This window comes from Dermochelys coriacea, chromosome 7 (assembly GCF_009764565.3).
Source record: "Dermochelys coriacea isolate rDerCor1 chromosome 7, rDerCor1.pri.v4, whole genome shotgun sequence".
Taxonomy (NCBI): Eukaryota; Metazoa; Chordata; order Testudines; family Dermochelyidae; genus Dermochelys; species Dermochelys coriacea.
In genome coordinates this window covers 34,598,459-34,616,427 of record NC_050074.1, presented here as the reverse complement: position 1 = coordinate 34,616,427, position 17,969 = coordinate 34,598,459, and the positions used below count along the sequence as shown (strand labels likewise).

Here is a 17,969-nt window from a genome sequence, read left to right as displayed (position 1 = left end):
TACATGATAATTTTAGTGCTTATAAACGATGCTGGATTGACAGCCCTTAAGACAAACGTCCTCTGTCCGCAGAACAGGTACAGTACAAACAGCAGAAGCTAATTTACCTCCACCTTGATTAGAGAAACTCCCTCTAGGGTTCATTCTCCATTTCGTCTTTGGCCCCTATGCTGAGCTACTAACAAGGTTGCCAATTAGTGTCAAATGTGATAGTAACAAATTTATCTGAGCATAAGCTTTCGTGAGCTACAGCTCACTTCATCGGCATCCAATGAATAAATTTGTTAGTCTCTAAGGTGCCACAAGTACTCCTTTTCTTTTTGTGAATACAGACTAACATGGCTGCTACTCTGAAATGTAATAGTGTTAATAGTGTTAATAGTTAATACTTAGAAGGCCATGCAGAGCACAGTGCGTGTGTAATTTTCTGTGGCGGGTGACAGTAAATGAAGGAAAACAAAGAAAACACACAACCGTGTGTTGGGTATAATTAAAGGATGATTATTTAGGAAAAGAGAACAAGATGTCAATTTGATGAGACGTTCCCCGGTTTAGAGCTGTTGTAGTTTACTCTATTTCACAAAGGGCACAAACTAATTGAGGAAACACTTTTTTGGACTAGAGTGCCCTCAAAAGGTCTTAATGACAATGAGAAAGAATAAGTATACCTTGGACTTTACCGCTACATGAAAAGGGTTGAATTCATCCGTGGGGTAAATTCCATTGAGTTACCCCAGGGATGAATCTTGCCAGCTGTGTTTGTCTGTATTTGAGGCCTGACTCTCTGCATTTAAAGTTACATGTATGCATTAGGGGAATATTGGCAGCATCACTTTAACACATATTGCAGGCCAACATTTGAAACACCTGTATTGTCCAGGAGAGATGTTGCCAGGTGGTGCAGACACTTTATATTCAAAAAGACTTACAGGCAGCATCTAGGGCAATGCATTACATTACATTCTGACTTCACCCTATGTATATGGTCCTCAACACTCTCGTATCCATGCGCCTCACAACCATTCATGTATTTACCCTGTGAGGTAGGGCAGTGCTATTACACCCATTTTACAGATAGGGAATGGATGCACAAGGAAGTGATTTGCCCAAAGTCACACACACAGAGTCTCTGGCTGAGTTGGAAATTGAGCCCAGTTCTCCTTAGTCCTGGATAGCATTCAGATATTGCTAGCCGGGGAAAGGATCAGAATAACTAATCAAACATCTCACTTCCATGCGATGTTTCCTCTAAAGGTCTCCAAGAGATATACATCCATTAATTAGGCTCCATGCCCCTAACCACTCAAGACATCGCCCAAAGCCCATAACATCAGCTGGCAGTCTGGAACCACATCTCTGACCTTTTCTCCTTCGCCCATCCCATTTCTGGTGCCAATGCAGGGAGGGCAGAGATGAGAGAGAGCCACAGTCTGTATCACTGCCACTTTGCATGGGAATCAAGAAGCTCAAATGAATGATAGTTCCACCAGAGTAGCGCTGCAGCTCCTGCCTCATGTGTGCCAGATCCCCTTTGCTGTCCCTGCACACCAGGCCCTTGCAAAGGGCTCCACACTGGCCTATAAACACGGAGCAGGATTTGGTGCTGTATTTTTATTTGCTCATGATTTAAAAAAAAATAATGCAAAAGTCAGATAAAAAAATCAGAGTATTTCACTACTTCCACTGTCAAAGGAAAGGATGAAAAAAAATCTGTTTCCTTGCAACGCTCAGACATTTTAGTGCACAGGCCGAAAGGTCTTCCTATGCCACTGCTTCTCAGTGCTTCCACTCATAGCAGCAAGTTGTTTGCCTCAGGGACTGAGCCCCATTTCGACCAGCTGTTCTATGTCTGAGCACAACAGTGCCACAGGATGTGATGCAGTTTTTCACTCATCGTTTTAATTCCCTTCAAAATCCTGCTTAATTTTACACAGTTATGATTTGTTTAAAGGAATCAAACCTTAAATTTTCATAGATTTTCACTGGCCGCTAGCCACACAATCCCCATTGATTGTAATGTTGGTCATCTGGCTAAAACATTGATTAATGCTTTAAAAACATCACTTTTAATAAAGACAATGCCGGGGCAAAATGTTTCTGCATTTGGTTTAACAATAACCTATTATTATCTGAGCCCTCCGTTCATCATCATCTTGTGGCAACTCAGAGCCTGCTTTGGCTCTCACACTCACACGAGTGAATATGTCAGAACTGCCAGTTTTGAAGTGAATGAAGTCACACCAGTGTAGCAGGGATCAGAATCAGAGCCTCTAAGTTTCAGTATGCAAGACCACTCAATAATTAAGAGGTTTGTCCTTGGCTTTCTGCCAGCTTCAGTCTGAAGCAAACACTCAGCCAGATACTACTGAGCCATGAATGGTATCTGCTGTCAGTGCAGAGCACTTGTGTAGACAGACACCTGTTTAGAGGGAGGTGTGGCCAAACATGGAAGCATTCCAAAGACTCACAGCTATAAACTGTGGTCTGGATACTGTGTCAGACAAGTTTATCAACTCCCCTTTGCTTATGCAGTTACAGTTTTGCTGGTTCTTGTTCTGCCCCTTTTCCTTTCTGGGTTGTCCAGAAACACACAGGAAAATAAGTCAGGCAGGAGAAGAATGAGGAAACGGAAGGGAAAAGCAGGAACATTCAAACCTTAGGCAACAAATCATTGAAATTATCACAAATTAAAAACAAATCACCCTGTGTTCCTTCAAAGAGCAAAAAGGTATATTTAACTAATAATGTAAAATAAAGCAGAATTCAAAAAAGCAAAAAACATCTCTGCAAAAGTCACTGCTGACGCAACTCCATTAATGATAGTGGAGTTGCTCCAGGGAAGAATCTGGCCTCAAATAGTTATAAAATTTCTTCCATTTAGGTGAGCTGTCTTGGTGTAAAGTAAATGCTGGAAAGTGCAGAAATACCCATCATCACCCTGTGGAATTCATTGCCGCAGAAGGTCAGAAAGAGAAATGTGTTGGCTAGAGCTAGAGGACTATGCTATTACATAAACATTAACAACATTGCATCATATCTAAGCTATGCAAGATGAAACTTTGACAAGAGTAATGCGTTAAGCTGTGAGCTGATAGCCTACAAGTGTCAAGAAAGAATTTACACACACAGGGGTGCACACTCTGTAATGGCCTTAAGTGCACTGCACTCAATTTTCTGTTTCATCTTCTACTGAAGCACCAGGGACTGGCCAATATCATTGAGGCAAGACATCAGACAAAACGGATAAATGGTCCGGCATGGTATGATGATTGTTATGTTCTTATGCTGTGAAATGTAGTTAACATTAAACAGAGTCAGCAATATTCAAAATATCCTTTGTACTTTAGTGGCACTACATAATTATAGAGGCAGAGCTGGGTTGGGGAGATGAGACACGATCACATTTGCGTCTGTACTTCTCCAGATTAATAGTGCCAGGGCATCACAAGGGAGCAGACACCTACATGGAACTTTCAGAATAGCTGTGTTAGTCTGTATCCGCAAAAAGAAAAGGAGTACTTGTGGCACCTTAGAGACTAACAAATAGTCTCTAAGGTCCCACAAGTACTCCTTTTCTTTCTACATGGAGATGTGGGTCACCGCCCTGAAAGCTACATGATACAAGTCTGTGTTGAGCAAGGCACAGAGATCTGGTTGAAGTTCCCACACGTGAACTATCCTAGTCTTATCTTTACTTACAACCCCCTCAGAAGGGTTTGGAGAAGTGGCATTTTCATATGACCTGAAGTGGTTCTGTGTCAATGGGATACAGGATAAAGCCTTCAATTTGCAACACTACTCAACAGAAAAGGAGCATTTTAAGGGTCTTGGTGCAGAACTTTTAGATCCTTCAGCTGCTTTTGCCCAGCGTTACCATTTTACAAACTGTAAGACACGGTAAGGAAGAAAGAAACATGGAATTCCCCCTACGTGATGGATCAGTGCCACATGCTAATGGAAAGTAGCCTTCAGGCACCTGCAACAACAATATAGTCACTGTGGCATTAAAATTATCTTAAACCATAGAAGAAAATCCTTACTAATTCAAAGACTGTAAATGGGGCCTGATCCAAGGCCACTGAAATCAATGGGAATCTTTCCACTGGCTTCAGTGGGTGCTAGATCAGATCCTTGAGCATTAAAACCAAGAGCTAACATATTCATCTTAGACCCACTTGATAAAATGAAGACCTCTTTTCATATCACCTAGGAAACAAAATCAGCATCTTTTACTACACAGTCAAATGACGTAATGAAACAAACTATGTAAATATATAGATAGATAGATATAGATAGATATAGTAAAGTGAAGGAGCCTGGAGTATCCTGAAAAGGCTAATGGTGATTCTTGTTACAGTCCAGGTTACTGGGGAGCTCCTCAAATCAAGGAACTGAGACTGGATAGAGAAGTCCATATACTGTGAGCTTCATTAATCACATCTGCATTTACACAGCACTGACTAAGATTCCAAGCTCTTTTCCCAGCATGCACAAGGCTCAGGGTAACTCTGGGGTGGATCCTCACTCCTTAGGTTGTTCCCCTAAAGTCCTGGTCAAGGTTCTGGAGGATAGGCCCCCAGAACATTGCAAAGCCCAAGACTGAACCAAGAATGAGCTGGTCTCTGGGATATAAAGCCCCACCATATCTGTGAAACATGTTCCTGTTTTGTTCAGATAAGAGAGCTTAGTGCCTGGTCATTAGTATACCTGAGACCCTCAGCAAGCCTGGAATGTCTGTAAGTGTTTCTGTGTGTGTTACAACAGTGCATCTGTTGTGAGTGGCAACTGCACTAGCTCCCAGAGAATTTTTCCAAAATGAGCCCAGCTTGTTTGTTTACACACAACACTACACCCAATATTTGAATCCAGTTGTAGAGGACGTCTGAATATCTAGAGAAGAAAAATATTTTTAGCTTTCTTTTCCTCTCAAACATTCACTGTGTGTTTTCTTTTTTTGCATCTGTGGTTCATCTGCTATTTGGAGAAACACAGAAAGAGGAACACTCGTGATAAGCACACTACAGAGAGGAAGAATGGTCTTGTAGTTAAGACTCTGGACTGGGACTAAGGAGATGAGGGTTCAACTCCTGGGTTCCTATGTTACTGGGGTAAATCACTTCATCTCTTGTTCCTCAAACCCCCATTCATAAAAAGGGGATACTATTTTCTTTCTTCTACCTTAGGTCTGTCCCATATATGTAGGCTATAAGCACTTTGGACAGGGATTGCCTTTTATTATATGCATGTACAGCACATAACACAATGGGGCCCAATCTCAGGTGGGGCCTCTAGGTGCAACTGTAATATACCTGAAGGCTAGTGGACTTGACCATCAGCCTGGGGAAAATAATCAGCCATGTCCAGTTCAGTTTGCAGCCCTGGCCTCTGTTTATTCTCAAAAACGAAGGGGGGGAAAAAAAAGGAAACATGGAATGACATGATGCTACAGTGCTGTTCTCAGCCTAGATTGTGGGGCCCCCTGGCCTCTGGCAGCTTAATGGTCAAGACCTTTCCCAGACTGGTGGGATCCAGAGGGCCTCTCACTCCCTCGCAATCCTCTGCTACAGTCACAGGAGAGCGTACTCTCAGCTCTCTCCAGCTCCTAGGCTCCCTCGTCTATAAATCCTGCCTGGTAATCATCAGAGCCAATCACCAGATGTTATCCAGGTGGGTTAGATGATTCCCAGCACCTGCCTGCCAAGCTCCTCTCCAGAACAGGGCTGCCCGGCTGCTCCCCTACCTTTTAAAGGGGCAGAGTGCCCTGTTACAATAATGTATAAAGAATAATGAGATGGAATGTAAACAAGTGGTACAGATTTGGAAGCTCTTAAAAATCTATTTAGCAACTTGCATTTTACCACAGATTCACTTCTCTCTCCTTAATTTATTTGTTCCTGAGCACACACAGGCAGATCTCTGCAACTGTAGAGGCCTTTCCAATATACGACATTCAACTGGACATTGCTGCTGGTGTTGAGTTTGACTGAGCAAACACAATTCATCGTCTAAAGATGGCACAGCACCAAGTAGCAAGGGAAGTCACTACAGAAGATACTCTTGAACTGGTAAATGTGCTCAATGTAGAGTCTCTTTCCTGGAATCTGGAAATGTGCTACTGAGGAAGCTGTTTTCTACACTGTAAAATGGGAAAGAGGCTAAGTCTATTTCAAGGAAGGGTCAGTTCATCTAGTAACAGCTGGGTGGAATGTCGGTTTTCAGGATTTAATTCTGACCAATTCAGCACCTTGAAGTGTTTAAGCCAGTATGCACTTTGGAAGCTAGTTAGCAGTTTACTACCCAGTTCTACTCTTGCAATCAGCTTGTGAGTGCAGGATGCACTACACTCGCAAGCTTTGTCCATGACTGCTAGTAAAGGCTCCTCAGTATGAGCAGAAGAGGCTTTGCCTACCAAGTTTGGAGTCAGATTTCTTTCCCGGCTGGCTCTGTGTCGATGTCTTCACAAGTCAGCTTTGCCCACTCACTGTCAGACACCATCAGTCTCCACTAGTCACAGCCCTTCGTCCATCTTTCAAGCCCAAACACACAAAAAGCAGATCACTTAGAGGCTGGACTATGAGCCCCTCTCAATATTGATGAAAGAGCAAACTCCAGGTACCTGCAGAGTTCCAGATGCTCTTAATAAAGGTTTCTGTGAGTGGTTTTTCCTTTCCTACATAAAGTACCTCTCAGAACACCAATATCAGATATCATTATGGCAGTGCTCATTTCCCTACGTAACACAGACCTGGACTCACCAAGAGGAGGAGACGGTCAAAGACCTATGGTGTCTTGATCCATAAACAAAAAGTCAATGAAGTAATTGAAATATACAAACTTTCATGGCTGCTAAAGGCATCAACTCAGAACACTGTAGAAAAGGAATTTAGTGGCATAGGAACATAATCCGTGTAACTGTCCTTCAGAGCAGTACGCTCCCCCATTACTGAGATCTGAACCACCATCGGGGCAAATTCTAGAGTCATCATTCTCCATGTAAAATTCCCACTGAGGTCCATTGAGAGTTTTGCTTCAGTAAGGGTCGACTGAAAGCTGAGTAATGACCTTTGGACTTGGCCTGAATTTACAAAAGTGGCATTATGCACAAAGGTTTCAGAGTGGTAGCCGCATTAGTCTGTATCAGCAGAAAGAACGAAGGCACTTGTGGCACCTTCAAAACTAACAAATTTATTTGAGCAAAAGCTTTCGTGGGCTAAAGCCCACTTCATCAGATGCATGTAGTGGAAAATACAGTAGGTAGGTGTATATATATGCACACACACACACACACACACACACACACAAACACACTGAGAACATGAAAAAATGGGGGTTGCCATACCAGCTCTAACGAGACCAATTGATTAAGGTGGGCTGTTATCAGCAGGACAAAAAAAACTTTTGTAGTGATAATCAGGATGGCCTATTTCAAACCGTTGACAAGAAGGTGTGAGCAGGGGGAAAATTAGCATGGGGAAATAGTTTTTAGTTAGTGTAATGACTCATCCACTCCCAGTCTTTATTGAAGCCTAATTTAATGGTGTCCAGTTTGCAGATTAATTCCAGTTCTGCTGTTTCTCGTTGGAGTCTGTTTTTGAAGTTTTTTTTGGTTTTTAGGTCTGTAATTGAGTGTCCAGAGAGGTTGAAGTGTTCTCCAACTGGTTTTTGAATGTTACAAAAAATCTTCCCCATCTTCTTGCCCATGGCTTCCTACTTCCGACCTGACTGCTTGAGCAGTTGTCAGGTGATCCCACAATCCTGGGCATGTGTCTGCATACACACACTGCAAGACTTTTAAGTGAACTATAGTGATGGATTGATCCAGAGGAGTCAGTATCTCCAATAGTTAAGTGATGAAGTATGTCTGTAAATCAAAAAGTGCTGGGTATTTAGAACTGGTTAAGAGTTGGCTAAAAGTATTAAACATATGCTCATTCCCATCTACCTGCTGAAAATCCCTGGGCCAAATTCTGCCCTGTATTGGGTGGGCATCAATGGGGTTTTCAATGGGCAGCAGCAAGGCAGGATTCCTGCCTGACACTCAAAAGGGCAGTCGGAGTGAGGCTTGGCTTATGAACCTACCCAATGCACACTGGTTCTACAGCTGTGTGGCCTGCTGGCAAGTGAGCCCCAGCAATTATGCTGTGGTGTGAAGATGAACTCCAGGAGCTCAACTGCTCCCTTTGGGAGCAGCAGGAAGGAAAGGCTGCCTAAGTATGCCCCCAATGCATCCCAGCTCATCCCACCTCGCCAGGACAGACTTGCTCTGTCACCCTCCCTGCAGCCAGCCCACATCCCTCCACTAGAATGCTGCAGACTGCCTGACAAAAGCTTTGTGTCAGTAAACAAGGACATTGCCTGGACACTGCCTTCTGAGTCCTAGAGCACTACAGTATTTTACATTGGATTTCTAGTGGATGTTTTAAAAGAAATAGGTAATACCACACAGCAAAATCAATAGAAAAGTAACACGAATACTGATATAAAAAGCACTGCTGGTGCTTGAATCTTCTCCTCCACAACTCCTGTCATCTGGACCAGCCTCTCTGTCTCTCTCGGCCTGATCAGCTTTGCAACTCATTTTGAAACTCAGAGGAAGATGTGTTATTTTTCCTTTCCCTTCAGCTATCAATACATCTTCCAATTTGCTATTATTTATTATTTAACTTTTCAATTGTGTTATTTTTCAATTACTTGATAAAATGCTTTGGAAAGCAGTTTGTATGAAGGATGCTATGCAAGATATTCTTGCTTTACAAATATGTTACAAAAATAACACACGGTTCTTTACAGTGAAGGATAGGAAGAAAGATTGTGATTCAGCTTCCATTTGTTTGCCTCAAAATAGCACTTTTTCACTGAGCACAGCTCAGAACTACTGGAGAGAAGTGTTATATACATGCAGCAAGTGGCCTTTAGTTCCTCAGCAGAAACAAAAATTGTTTTGCTTCATAAATGAAATGTTACATAGTATGAAAAAATGTAAATCAGGCCGAAAGAAATATGTAAGGCTGCAAAATCACAGCAGTTTAAAGTTATTACACCATCAAAAATTTCATACTGCTGAGTGCCCTGCTTAGACCTGGTTTACTCCAAAGACAAGTTTATTTCCCAGAGCCAAAAGTCAGACACTCAAAATCAGCAATAACAGCAATGGTCTGTTTATTGATTCCCTGCAGCAGAAGGCGACAGCTCTGAAGGACTGGTTTATTAGGTCATGTAATATTTTAGTTTTCATTATGTATAACCATAAGAATTGACCTGTCACCCAAAATAATCATTGGCAAAGACTTTATTGAGGATGGTCCATTTCCTGCAAACCTTACTTTGGGTTAGATCATGCCCTCTTGATGTAAAACTGGTTCTAGTGGGGATGATGCCAGTGCTTTGTCCTTACACGGGCAAAACTCCCATTGACTAAAGCAATCGATTTAAGTGAGAGTTCTGGCTAAGTAAGTGGCACAATATGAGTGACTGATACATATGGGCCCAAATCCTTGGCGCTACACCAATCTTTGTGCACCATTCCAGGGATGCAAAGGGGCTGGAAAACCAGCATAGCTGGCCAGCTGGGGATTTCCCCAGGGCAGGGTAATGCCTGGCTGGCATAGGAGCCATTTGAGGCACTGCCTCCTGTACCTCCTCTCTCCAAGCCCCGTGTGCTAGGGATGGGGTTGGGAGAAATGGGGTGTGATTAGCACGCTACTATGCTCCTGTAATCCCCGATCAAAGATCTGGCCCCTTGGACCATAGTTATATAGGGTGAAATCATGGCTCCAATAGAGTCAATTGGAGTTTTGTCATTGGCTTCACTGAGGCCAGGATTTCACCCCGGTCTAGCCTAAAAGAGTGGCTCTCAACCTTTCCAGACTACTGTACCCCTTTCAGGAGTCTGATTTGTCTTGTGTACCCCCAAGTGTTACCTCACTTAAAACTAGTTACAAAATCTGACATAAAAATACAAAAGTGTCACAGCTCACTGTTACTGAGAAATTGCTGACTTTTACATTTTTACCATATAATTATAAATCAATTGGAATATAAATATTGTACTTACATTTCAGTGTAGAGTATGTAGAGTAGTATAAACACGTCATTGTTTCTATGAAATTTTAGTTTGTACTGACTTCGCTAGTGCTTTTTATATAGTCTGTTGTAAAACTAGGCAAATATTTAGATGAGTTGATGTACCCCTTGGAAGACCTCTGTGCACCCCAGGGGTACATATACCCTTGGCTGAGAATCACTGGCCTAGAACAGTCCTGAGGCTGGTCTAAATTACACCAGGGACAAAGATGGCACAGAACTGGTCCTATGGTCAGGGCGTGACAAATAGGAGCTGCACCAGTGCTTACTGGGTACAGGTGACTGAGCTCATGAATTGTCCATCTAATACAGTGCTATAATGCCCTGCACCTTAAACAGAGCAAACACACAGCGTGCAACATTTATGGTGCAGCTGTGCATTTCCATCACTGTGTCTGTGAAACTGCTGAGACTAACTTTAAATGAAATAAATTAAAACAAGCAGGTAAGTGCATTACATAAGCTTTGCAAATAGGAAGGGAAAAGATTAGGTACAACGTCAGTAGTCCCTTTACACCTTGCTTCTTCATTCAAAACCAGCATGTCACAAAAACATATGGTCAGCATCACTGCAACAGGCTCACTTTGCCAGGTAAAACCATCGAATAAACACAGTCACACAAAGCCCATGACTTATTATAAAACTGCCCATGATGTAGGAATATTGTACATCTGCAACTGCAATTTTGATAGATTCCCCAGTGGTTTTCATTTTATAATATACTCTTTAACAGTAACACTGCACAGCATAACACTGTTCCCTTTAATTGTTGCAACATATGCTCTAAATCACGCAGAACTACTATGATGTGGTTCAAAAGAGTAATGATAGTAGGTACACACTGGCCTGTCTACTCTTGGAGATATCGGTTTCACTAATGAGCAAGTTAACATTTGTTTCTGTTCTCAGCTATAAGCAGGCATTAGCCCCTAGTGGGGGATGAGCAAATCACAGCGTCTGTATTGCTTCCATCCGTCATGAAAGAAGTCCCCTCTGCTGAGCTTACAAGTAACTTACTACCTTTGGTAAATGGCAGGAAATGTGCAGTTTTTCAGCTCTGCCTAGCCATTAGGAGGCTGGCAAGGATTTTAAGGGAAATTCCAGATAGCTCAAAACAGAAGTAGGAAAGCGTACATTAAGATACATTCCAGTCTAAACAGCTGCGCCATTCTGCGGTAATATTTGTATAAAATAATATACCTTGCCCAAGTCAAGAATGCTGGAATTATTAGTGCTAGGATCATTGCTACATGCAAAAGTTATTTTCTACCTTTACCTTTTTGGCAGTGAGCACCTATAACCTGCAAAGCACCATCATCATTCAGTGCTCTCACTCACATAATAACCCTATTCTCTTTCACCCTTCTTACTTGATTAGCTCTTCAGACAGAGCTGCAAAAAGAGAGAATGGTCTCAACAAAAGCCAGCTAAACCAATAGCCATTCAATGGCAGGTCTGCCTACTGAACAAATGCAGTTGCTTTCACTGACAACCTTATGTTCCTGCTCTTCTCTAAATACCTGTTTCATTTTAAAGACGCACGGGTCACATCTCAAGCTGGTATAAACTGGCATAGCTCCACTGAAGTCAGCTATGGCAATTTGCACTCATGGAGGATTTGCCCCATGGCTTTAACCATTCTCCCATTTCACTTCCTATCCACAATCCCCACTGCATGCACTTACACCCCTTCAGCTTCATTTCCTTGGCTCAGAAATGGGCAAACAGCTGCTTCCGAAGCTTACAGAAATGCTTCTCCTTGGCTGGCAGTAAGATGTGCTCTTGTGTAAAACAAACAGCTGTCTCCCCTAGACAGACCACATGGAGAGTCGTGATTTAACCTCTAGCTGTATAGGAAAAATGTATTTACCACAATTTTAAAACATCTTGCACTTCTTGCATTGTGACCTCTTTGTGGCTGGGACCAGATCTTCCTGTACGTGTTGTGTGTCTGGGTGCATTATGGGCACTGCCAGAATACAAGTTATTTGCCAATGAATCTTGCTTTGTGACAAATTACCAAGCCTATCTGTGACTAACACCCACATTTTCCGTAGCTTACAACTTTGCCAGGGGCTGACATTTCTTACTCTTGTTTCCATCTGGGATGCGATTCTTGTTTTCTGTGTGAGAACAACTGGTATTTTCCCAATGCTAAAACAGTGCTCAGCTGCGTTTTCAGTGTGCACTTAACAAAACTGGTTTCGATTTTAAACTCCAGGCTTGGTCTGTCTGAGATGTGCAGCGGAGGAGGATATTGGGTATGTTTGAAAAAGGAAAGTTAAGAATTAACCAAGCTGCGGGTGAGTGGAAATAGCACACCATGGATGTACCAGATGTTACTTTAAGTGGGTGCAGAGGGCTAAATAATGCCCCTCCCTCTATCCCTTTCACACCAATCCTGAGTACCAATCTGAGGGCTTGTCTACATGGAAAAATTTACCCATATACACATACTGCTGTGGTTATACCAACATAATTCTCCTTATTCCAGAATAAGAGTGTCTGCATGGGGAGTTACACGGGTATAATTACACCATTACTACTATGCTGGTCAGTTTCCCTGTGTATGTAAACCCTTAGTGAATGGGGAAGAAGAAACCCTTCCACCAAGCCATTCAGCAGCGCCAGGGCCACAGTAATCCCTGCTGTCCCTGCATCTCCACTCTCCTCTATGTCTAGTGGATCTGCATGACAGCAATCCTGTCCTACCCCAGTCCTGACCTGAGCCACCCTGCCCCCCCTTCAGAACCTAACAGTTCCTGGCACTCATGGCATAACCCTGAATAGTTCTGTGGCACACATGGGGTGTCTTCTGCATCAGCTACTCAGATCTTGCTCAGCCTTCCTATGTGCACACCATCCGGTTCTGTTACCTGGATATCCCTCACAGCCACACAGGAGGGTAAAGGATTTGCCATTGAGGGAAGATATCTAAATACATGCACATGCTAATATGCACCTATACACAACCACCTGCACACAGCTCTTGAAGCTCCAAGTCCGGACCCATCACCTTCCTAACAAGCTATTCTAACCCTGCAGAGTCTCCTCCTATTTTAAAATCGGTAGCAGCCCCTAGCAGGCCTTTTCTTCAGGAAAAAGGATTTTCTTAAGTCCATCCCTATTCAGTAAAGCATTTAAGTATTTCTTTAAGGTTAGGCTGGCTTTATGCAGCAGGAATGGACTGCTGAATCAGAGCCTTAGGGAGTGCTCAGGTTTTTAAGCCACTGTGTAATCTATTGATCACACAGTCAAACACAAGTTTGTTTGAATGTGCGATTGCTAAATTGCACTTTACATTTCCAGACATTTGTGCATGTAAAATCTTGGCCCTATTCTAACCTAACTTTTTGCATTTCCTATACTTTTTTTTAGAGTTTATCTTCCTAATACTCTAAGAATATACAAAGGCTCACTCTTTGACTCTCATTGCACTTAAAAATATATAGGAAAAAGCACACTGAGAATTGCAGTAGCAAACAAACAACACAACTGGGAACAGTGTGCATTTAAAATTTTGCACAACAGTAACTGTTCTCAAGGTAAAGATGAAAAAGCAATTGAAAGATACTCTTAGAGCCCCCAAAGAATCCCTTCCTTCTTCATACTTCCTGGAAATTCAGCTTTAAAAAGTGTTCAGATCGAGGTTTAAAAACCCTGATTTTGTTACAGGGAAAAATATAAAATATTCAAGCCTGGAAGCTTTACGTGCTTGGAGCAGGGGAATGGATAAAGCAAATATGGCTGACCACACCTTCTTTTTAAGATGAATTTTAGGAGATAGGGGTCCATGAGGATCTCCCACATTTCCCACTTAAGCATAAATGCTTGAATACCTTAGTTATCACTGCCACACAAATACAGAGACAGATTAATGGAAATCAATAGATATTCAGGTAGGATAAACTGTCCCCTTCAAATGCTCTGCATCAGAGTGACTCTCCACTCCAGATTGTCAGTGCAGCTCTGCGCATCGAGCAGAAGAATTTGTTCAACAAATTCATAAGGCTTTCTCTCCCCACCGAGACCAGCGTGCTACTTCCACACCACTTTGGCCACAAACACGGATCCCCAGCGTGGGATTGCATAGCGCTGCCAGTAAATTCCCCCAGCCAACCTTTTTTTTAAGAAAGTCGCAATTTGTTCAACAGCTTCTGCATGCTGTAATTTGCACAGAGAGCCATTCTTTTAGGAACACAAGATCTGCTGCACTAGCTCAGACCACCAATCCATCAAATCAAGTATTCTGCCACCAGCCCTTGGTAAAACTTGACACTACTTTGGAAGGTGAAAAAAAAAAGCATAATATACCTAATTCTTCAGTGCAACGCACTGGGGAAAATGTACCTTCCTGACATTCTACATATTATAAACATTCCAAAACAGGTGAGTTTACAAACAAAACAGATTGGGATTGGTTGTGGGTGTGGGTGTCTCTCCAAGTGAGGCTTTTCTGAGATTATGCATCTCTGGTTTGCCTTCATTCCAATGCCCGTTTACACCACCCTATGCACTAACAATCATAATATGGATAGGCATTATCCACTTAAAATTTTACTTGAAATAACACTGCAATGTTTGGTTGGCTCCAGATTTTACCTACAGTACCTTGCGCTTTTTTTGTTACATAATTTGTAGAGCCTATGCAACTGCTTTTCATAGTGTGCAGGCTTTTTTCGTTTTAAAATAGGTTAAAACCAACACACTGGAAACCCAAATAATAATAATAATGGTATGCAAAAAGAGGGGCAGCCAGGAAGGTATTTAGTAAGGAAATCATTTTCTCTTCCATTTTTCACTAAAGGATGAAATATAATTATATATATATATATATATATATATATATATATATATATATATATAATTATAATAACAACAACAATTATTTTAGAACATTAAGAACAATCTTGGCAATATCCTTTTGTATAAATTATTCAAATAACTCCCATAGCCATTCTTGGATATTTCTCTTCTTCATGGTGTAGCCTAACCTTATAGCATATCACTATCGGTACTCAGCATCCCTTTCGTGCCCTTCTCTGGGTATTTTTCAAGGGGTACAACATATTTTTAAAATGTAGTGACAAAAACTGAATATTTGACCCCAACCTGGAAATAATCAGAGAACTGAAATACCATCTCATCACAACATTCTTCAGCATCTATTTTCCCGCTCCAGCTGAGCCTTGAATTGGCCTTATTAAACTGCCTCTACAGGCTGTAGAGTTATGTTTATATGGGTATCCATTATTACTTCAAGATCCTTTTTCATACTGTTGCAATATAGTTAAATCCCTTCATTTTCAGTTTAAACTGATTTATACCATAAAAATCACATAAAAATATTATTTTTCCCCAGTTTTCATCCTACTTTGTATCATACATATATATTAAAATAACTTGTTTGATTAGGAAATACAATATATTACATGAGATATGTGTATTACGGTAATACATTATTCTGTGTGTATATGCAAACCTGCCTGTTGAAGTAATGCTATGTATTAGTCTAGAACAGTGGTCTCCAAAGTGGGGTGTGCGCAAAAGACCATCTGAGGGGGTGCATGGCAGGAGGAGCGCCACCGAAGAAGTGCTGCCGGCACGGTGGTAGCAGCGCTCCTGGACCTTTGATTCTTCAGTGGCATGCCAGCGGCCGCTCGGCTCTCCCCGCTCCGTCTTCGGCGGCACGCCGGCGGCAGCTTGGCTCTCCCCACTCCATCTTCGGCAGCAGCTTGGCTCTCTCCGCTCCGTCTTCGGCGGCATACCAGCAGCAGGTCTCTCTTTTTTTTTTTTTTTTTGCTTCCCCAGGGCTGGCCCTGGGGCTGTGTGATTCAAAAAGTTTGGAGACCCCTGGTCTAGAAGATACACACAACAAACAAACAGGCACGCATGCAAGCTCTGAAGCGCTTGCGCATCTGAACGTACAGATGAATCTCACACACAGCATGTACACATTTCAAAAACTGTTAGCAGATAACAGTTTAAAGATTTGACACACTAAAATGAAATGAAAATCTGTAGCCGAATACATTTCAGAACACAAGGAAGTATTCAAAAGTTTTAAAAAAAACAAAAAAAGGAGAAAAGAATGAAGTTGAGTGTATGCTGTGCAAATGTGTGGCCCAGTTATTAAATGTAAATATTTATAGTCTAATAGTTCCAAGTCTACAACAGTAAACTGTTTATTCAATTGAAAAGTTTTATTTGGGGATCAGAGATATTGTTTCTTAAACTCAGAGATGGCATAGTATTTTGAGTTGTGTTTTAGTTCTGCAGCAAACCACAGTGAATTCCCTTATCAAAGCATTCATCTACTGAATACTTTTCCCCCCATCCTTCCGTCCACCAAAATAAACCCCAATATTTACCCAGAAAAAACTGTTTTTTCCCCACTGATTTTCACCTGTTTTTGTTGTTGTAATAATAAACACTGATAAATCCCCAGGGAAAATTAAATAAAATTAAAAGGAAAAACAAAGGGCCCTAATATAGTCTAGTGCCAGCTGCCTGTCTGCCACAGGGTAGACCCAGCATGGGTGACCACTGGCCCTTCTGCCTGTGTGACCTTGAATGGTGTCACTGCAAAAAATTCCAGAACCCATCTATTGGTGATACCATAGTTCTACCCTTTGCATTTGATGCTTGTGTACAGAAGGGGCAGACACAAGAAGTAAGGGTGCTAGCAGATGCCAAGTCATACCTATTAGTACTAAACTTCTTCTGCATCACCATCCTAACTGCACAATCAAAGTAGTTGTGTGTTTGCAAAGGTCTGGTATACACTACAGACCTATATCGGTATAACTACCTATATCAGTGGTTGGTAGAACTACATCATGAAATATCCACACCCCTGAGCGACATAGTTATATCAACCTAACCCCCATCTTCCCATGTAGATAGTGCTATGTCCCACCGACATAGCTCCCCCCTCTCGGGAAGGTGGATTAACTATGCCAACAGGAGAGCTCTCTCCTATCAGCTTAGAGCATCTTCATTAAAGTGCTAGAGCAGTGCAGCTGCACCAATGAAGCAGTTTAAGTGTAGATGTGCCCTAAAGCATGTATATTCTTCACAGACTACTCCAGTTTTCTTCTGGTGGCCTCTCTCCATTCACCAGGCAGAACAGTCATAAGGATCAGCAAATTTGACACCACTTCTCTTGTTTTCCCTACATTTGATTTTGCAACCAGCTCCTTATTTGCGCTTACATTTTATCTTTAATCCATAGAGCTGACACATTTTCAAATCTTTCCACACACACTGTCTTCTTTTCACCACTCCTTCATGTCATGCTTAATAGAAATACCAACTTTTACCCCTTTCAACAACAGAGCTCCACGTATCCAAGAACACCACCAATTACACAAGAATTAATTTGGCATAGAAGTATCGGAAAGAAATTATGAGCAAAGTTGCTATTCTTATGCAATTATCATTATGATGAGGCGCTTTTAGATCCTAAACTGATACCTCGATCTGTTGGATGTAGTAAATATCACCAAATAAATGTACTAATTCCTTTCCAGGTCCAATTAAGAGAAAAACTGGAAATTCTCATATTCTCTTTTCATTCAGGTATGTCTACTTACTCCAATCTCAATGTAGTAAAATAAATGAGTGGTATATAAGTACATATCCTAATGCAAAGCTATTTTTTCTTTATGGACTGGCAGGTTTATTATTTGTGATTAGGTTCAAGGAGACAATATTAAGCAAAAACTTAAATCAGAAGATAATTTAATTTTTCTGCATATATGGGACTTTATCATCATACTGGTCAGATACAATAGCCCAGAAAAATACTGATGTTTTAGAAATGGAAAATTAATATTCAGTCAAAAAGAAGTGATTACAGATGTACAGTCTTTGTTTACTACAG

The 17,969-nt window shown here is 41.6% G+C and overlaps 1 protein-coding gene across 4 annotated transcripts in view; it reads right to left on the bottom strand.

Annotated features, from left to right (window-relative positions):
- PHF2 (PHD finger protein 2) overlaps positions 1-17,969 on the bottom strand; it is a 144,702-nt gene that overhangs the window by 94,179 nt on the left and 32,554 nt on the right. The window lies entirely within an intron of this gene.